The sequence below is a fragment of the Odontesthes bonariensis genome, chromosome 15 (assembly GCF_027942865.1).
Source record: "Odontesthes bonariensis isolate fOdoBon6 chromosome 15, fOdoBon6.hap1, whole genome shotgun sequence".
In the NCBI taxonomy this organism is placed as follows: domain Eukaryota; kingdom Metazoa; phylum Chordata; class Actinopteri; order Atheriniformes; family Atherinopsidae; genus Odontesthes; species Odontesthes bonariensis.
This window is the reverse complement of record NC_134520.1, coordinates 12,386,848-12,393,397: the sequence shown is the minus strand read 5'-3', so window position 1 is coordinate 12,393,397 and position 6,550 is coordinate 12,386,848. Positions and strand designations below refer to the sequence as shown.

The following is a 6,550-nucleotide window of genomic DNA, read 5'->3' as shown; positions in this document are numbered from 1 at the left end:
GTCTGTTATTAATCCCCTACAATCGTTGTATATTTAAAGGAATACTGAGTTGCATAAAATTGATTGTTTAAAGTAGTGTCTACCTCTCGGCACTGTTAGACAAACATGGCGTCCACGAAACACGTGACCAACCCAGAACCAATCAGCATAGAGGGAATGCAACAAGGACTCATGGGAGAGAAATTTTACCCCCAAAATGGGCCTATAGACCTTTTTAATGCACTTGTAATGACGTTGTGATAACACCTGTGCACCTTACTCACCTCCCTTTTTCCTGCTGTGTGTCGATAGAGCGGTGTTGACCGCGGTACCGTCACTGTGAACGAGAGAGGGTGAGAGCACTATAAATAGTTCTCGTTGCTATTGGTTATATAGGTGATTGGAGCTAGCTGTCTGGAGCACCTCACCGACCTCCCTCAGGAGATAGACATCTCTGTGGATCTGACGCGGCATTTCCCCCGCTACCTTAAGTATGTTCGGGCCGCGAAGTCCAGGGTGGCAGTGTGCCACAAAAAAAGAAATAATACATCCATGTAAGTCCACCCCAGTCAGTGCAAACTCAGATGTCTATCTTGTGAGGGACAGCGGTGCGGTGCTTGACAAGGTGTTAGCCGGAAAAGCTAACAGTCAACCAGCCGCAGCAGCTCAGATCACTCTTTTCATTTAATTCACTGGAAAATTCTCACGTCTTCTTTAGCCTTTTTCTCATTCTTATTTATTAACAAATAACAAGAAAACATACTTTATCAACCAAGTATCTTTCTTAATATCTTTTAATTACTGCTACGACTCTTAGCGTTGGCGAGCTAAACTTAGCTAGCTAAGGAACCAAACAAACAGCCCAGTGATGATGATGTCGTTCATCCTAGTGTATTGCTCCAGGTCGGCAACCCTGTTTTCAAGAAAGGTGATTTTCCTATCCAACTCCTCATTCTGGATACGGAGGGCTTTCACCTCCTCCACCAGCTAGCTAGCTAAGGAACCAAACAGGCATAACGTTAGCCTGTTCAGGCCATGGTTAAGGCCATTGTGGGCGCTTTCCCACCATAGTCCTGTGATGGGCACAGCTCAATTATGGATGGATTTCTGCATGCCCTAGACTCGTGGTGTGAGCAGTATCGGAGCGGAACTGGAGCGCATTTCATCAAAACTGGCTCCATGCTCCAACTATATTTTGCAGCTCCGCTCCGTTCACATGCTCTGATCAGCACGCCGTGCAGCCGTGCAGCCACAGTGAAGTACGCCCCAGCACATCTTCAGGCACACCAGCGAAAGCTGACACACTATAGTGTTCAGACCAGGGGTGGAAAGTAACCAATTACATTTACTCACGTTACTGTAATTGAGTACTTTTTATGAGTAATTTGTCATTTTCTGAGTAGTTTTTGAAATGTGTAATTTTTACTTTTACTCGAGTACATTTTGACCCAAGTACTTTTACTTTGCTACATTTGAAACCCCTCACGTTACTGAGTAAAACAAATATTTATGGTGAAAAATTAAATGCGGGCGGAAATTTAAACAGCTGTCCCGGAACTGAAAGTCAATAGCTGGGTTTCACTTGACGTCACTTCTGTGTTTTCTAAGCGCGCGAACCTAAATGGTGGGCAACTGGAGCTGGGTCCCATTGACAACACTGTGTTTTGTCTGCCACTTTTTTGCCCAAAATGCCTCAGTTTTGTGCCGTTTTTGGATGTTGCAATCGCTCTAACCGAGAGAAGGGAAAGGGTTACTATCGAGTACCTAAGGTAATCGCCCATAGAGGTGAGAAATGGAAAAAACTCACAGAACAACGCCGTAAAAAGTGGATAGTTAACCTACGTTTACAGACTGGAGGAACTGAATCTGCAAATGCTCGTGTCTGCGGTGACCACTTCGTCAAAGGTATGTGCCAAATCTAATTGTTTTGTAGTAGTGCAGTAAAGTATTATGTTGTTAAATGCCAATCAACAGTAATGTAATACGGGCTACATTTGGGCTTTGTTTTGAAGGCTGCCCCAGCGCGTTGTTGGCTACCGAGTCAGTGGACTGGGCTCCGACGTCAGTATTTGGATATTTGGATCTCGGCATTTTATCAAAACATAAACATTTTTTATTGTTATTCCACAATGAAGTCCCGCAGGTCAGAGGGTTCTGGGGAATTGGAGGGGTACCTTGCCTGTGTGTCGGAGAGCATGGACCTGCTGAACTCCTTCCCAAACATTAAGAAGCTTTCTCTGAAACTCAACACAGGCCTTCCAGCCTCAGCTGCCTGTGAGAGGCTTTTTAGTTCAGCCGGGTTGCTCTTCACAGCAAAGAGAGCAAGACTTACAGCAAAAAACTTCCAAAATCAGCTGCTGCTGAAATTGAACAAGAGCTTTTCCGGTCCAGAATTGTAGATTATAGGCAGATTTGTGGGATCCTGTGGGCACTGTATTTTGTATAGTGGGATCCTGTGAGCATTTTGTTTTATTTTGAGATGTGGGATCCTGTGGCATTTTATTGTGAATAGTGGGATCCTTTGGCATTTTAGTTTGATTTGGGGTATCCTATGGGCACTTAATGTTGTGTGCATTTTGTTTGTTTTAATACTTTGATTGTAGTTTAAATTTCTTTATTCTTATCATAGTGTTGTCCATTGGACAATAGGACTGAAAATTCTTTGCACTTTAATCAATTCAATTCAATTCAAAAATACTTCATTTATCCCAGAGGGAAATTAAATGTTGATGTAGCTCAATTAAGTCAAGGAGTTATATTATTATGATTATATTATTATATAATCAGTCCCAGAGCCAAGATTAGTTTGAGCTCTTTTGAATGTGTGATTCTCAGTTTTTCCCAAAGTGGAAATCACAGAAACCTCTTGTGTTTGTTGTTGTGTATCGTCCAGCTGGCCCTTATTCTGAGTTTCTGTCTGAATTCTCAGAGGTTTTATCCCAGTTAGTGCTGAGTACAGATAAAGTCATTGTAGTGGGTGACTTTAATATTCATGTAGATGTTGGAAATGTCAGCCTAAATATGAACTTTAATTCTATAGTAGACTCTATTGGATTTTCCAATAGAAAATCTGCTCCATGCATTTGTTACTTCAGGATTGGACTGCTTTAATTCTTTATCATTGGGCTGTCCCACATAATCTCTGAAAAGCCTTCAGCTGGTCCAAATTGCTGCAGCCAGAGTTCTGATGAGAACTAACAGCAGAGATCCTATTTCTCCAGTTTCAGCTTCTCTTCATTGGCTCCCTGTTCAATTCAGAATAGAATTTAAGATTCTTCTCCTCACATATAAAGCCCTTAATGACCGAGCTCCATCATATCTTAAAGATCTCATTATAAGATATTTTCCTAACAGAGCACTTTGCTCCCAAACTGCGGGTTTAGGTAAGGCAAGTTTATTTGTAGAGCATAATTTGGACACAAGGTCCAGTGCTTTACAGCTACATAAAATCACAAGAAAGCAATAAAATCATTAAAAAGAAAACCCCAAAAAACATAAAAAATAATCATTCATTAATTCATTTAAAAGTGAAGAGTGCAGATAAAATACTTGGTGTCATATGCACAGCTAAATAGAACTGTTTTCAGCCTGGATTTAAACATTGTCAGAGTTGAGGCCTGTCTCACATCTTCTGGAAGACTGTTCCAGATTTTAGGAGCATAAAACTGAAACGCAGCCTCACCTTGTTTAGTCCTGACTCTGGGCCCCAGCGGGAGACCCCTCCCTGAGGTTCTCAGAGTCCCAGCTGGTTCACGTGGCTCTGACATGTCCGAGATGTACTTTGGCGCTAGACCATGAAGAGACACTTGTACAAGAGCAGAGCTGTTTTAAAGTCTATTCTCTGAGCGAAAGGAAGCCAGTGCAGAGACCTGAGCACTGGACTAATATGGTGGTATTTCCTGGTTCTAGTCAGGACTCGAGCAGCAGCGTTCTGGATGTACTGCAGCTGTCTTACAGCCCGTTTAGAGCCCAAGACTTCTTTGTTCAGTAAATCAAGGTTCATACAGAGGATAGAACTAGCAAAAATAGGAGGCCTTCTTCAAGGTTAAACTAATAAGATAGGAGGAGGACTCCCCCAGTACACAGTACTTCTTTTCTTACAGTATAAGCTCATGATGTTTTTCTAACATATCAATTTTCCGAAAAACAAGTTTCATTGATGGACTTCTTTATATTGTCAAAGATCCAATTGTTCCATTGTTATCTTTCAGAAATCTGAAAAAGGCTTCTTCCAAGCAGTTTTTCTGCTCCATTTGAATCAGAAACACTTCCTGCGGTACCAACAGTGTGACATCAGACAACAATGTGGGACTCCGTAGTTTTCTCTGGAGCCCTGCCAAATCTGACAACGTGGGCTACAGAGCTAATTGGCCAACTTTCTGGAGAAAACCTGGTCTGAGGAGGAGAGACAGCATCCATCCCACTTTGGAAGGAGCGGCTCTCGTTTCTAGAAATATGGACGAATTCATTAGTCACCCTAAAACATGACAACCCAGGGCTCAGAGCAGGATGCAGAGTTGTAGTCTGACACACTTCACTGCAGCTTCCCACCTGCTGCTACACCCTGCAAAAAAATAAAGAAAACAAAAACGTTGAGTTGAGTTGATGTGTGGTCATCATATTGATATATTTAGTCTTACAGAAACCTGGCTGCAGCAGGAGGATCATGTTAGCATTAATGAATCAACTCCCTCTGACTGTTTAAATGTTCACCATCCTGGAACCACAGGCCGAGGAGGAGGAGTGGCAGCTATCTTCAGATCAGGGTTACTAATCAGTCCCAGAGCCAAGATTAGTTTGAGCTCTTTTGAATGTGTGATTCTCAGTTTTCCCAAAGTGAAAATCACAGAAACCTCCTGTGTTTGTTGTTGTGTATCGTCCAGCTGGCCCTTATTCTGAGTTTCTGTCTGAATTCTCAGAGGTTTTATCCCAGTTAGTGCTGAGTATGTTGTGGACTGGGGTTTTCTGTTTTGTTTCTGTTTTCATATTAAGTTTTGCTGTGTATGTTTTGGGGTTGTTTCCTGTCTGCCCTGCAGGGCAGGGGCCCGTTGCACAAAAGTAGGTTTTAGACATCCAGGATGAGTTACTTAGCCAGGTTCAAGGAATCCAAAACATGGGCGCCCGGGCTTAGTTGGTTGCACAAAGGCCAAGCCAGGATGAGCAGACACGGATTCATTAAGCCAGATGAAACCGATCCCGGATAAGTGCTGCACACAGCTTGCTTAAATAGACCCCACGATCGATCATAGATTCACTGATTCACCATGGCAACAAGGGCGGCGTATTTCTCCCCAGCGGAGCAAGAATTATTAATGGAAACCTATGAAGAGGTGAAGGAGAAAATAAAACAAAAAGGAAATACTGCCACAGTCAAAAAAAAGGGGAGCGAGCGTGGCAAACCATTGCTGACCGCCTGAATGCGTAAGTAGTGCACAAATCACACTCACCACTCCACTGAAACTATCAGAATTAGGCTACAATCCAAATAAAATGTTAATTAACATATCGTCACCTTCCTAAAATAATCGCCCAAGTCATTTTTTGGCATCAAAGGTGTGGTCCAAAAAATGCCTAAGTCATTTATTTAATCTTAGTTTTTATGAAAAACAATAAGTGTTCTTATGTCAAGCATCCTTTGATACATACTTACTGACTGAAATTATTATTTTATGCTAAAATTTAACTTTTGGGGGGAGTTTTTTGTGTTTCCTGAAAAACCTGAAAAAATGACTTGCGATTATTTTAGGAAGGTGGCGATATTTGAAAAGATACTTTGATTATGAATAAGTTGAAATTGACTGCATGTGAGTGAAACTATCTAAATGTAACTCCATGCTCCTCCACTGTTTCATTGTGTGTGTGTGCGTGTGTTTTTGTGTGTGTAGATTTAACATGACTGGGCCAAAACGGACATGGCAGCAAGTCAAAGTGAAATATAAGAACATCCTGCAGAATGGTAAGTCCCCTGACAAATACTGAACAAGTGTACTTTTTATTAAGAATGTGCCTGCCCACACATTGCCTGTAGTGTGCATTAATTGGTTTAACATCTTATCATTTCAGATGGTCTGCAATGCTGACTATTTGTTCAGTAATGTTGTGGCAAAGTGGCCCGGCTCGGTCCACGACTCCCGAGTGTTTCGGAACTCGGAGATCTATCGGCGCCTATCACAAGGTGAGCCACAGAACCTCTATTGATAACCACTTTTAACATAATGGCTGTGTTAAGAATGTCACTATTTATGAGGTTGTGATGGTAACATTTTGTATTCACAGGTGAATTCCTGGGTGTATTGCTGGGTGACAGAGGGTATGCCTGCCAGCCTTTTCTGCTCACTCCATTTGCAGACCCTCTGGAGGCACAACTGGCATACAACCATGCCCATGCCAGAACAAGGGCCCGGATAGAAATGACATTTGGCCTACTGAAGGCACGTTTTCAGTGTCTGAACCACCTGAGAGTCAGCCCAGACAGGGCATGTGATATCATTGTGGCCTGCCTGAGAAAGGAGAGGGCCCCCAGAGTGCCAGCTCTCATAGACTGGGACATTCCTGCCATCTTCCCGGATGA

General features: G+C 42.5%; 1 long non-coding RNA gene across 1 annotated transcript; it reads left to right on the top strand.

Annotated features, from left to right (window-relative positions):
- Positions 1 to 5,866: 5,866 nt before the first annotated feature.
- Positions 5,867 to 6,550, top strand: LOC142399765 (uncharacterized). The gene is made up of 3 exons (XR_012772881.1): positions 5,867 to 5,935; positions 6,043 to 6,154; positions 6,256 to 6,550. It is a non-coding gene; the product is annotated as an uncharacterized LOC142399765 (long non-coding RNA).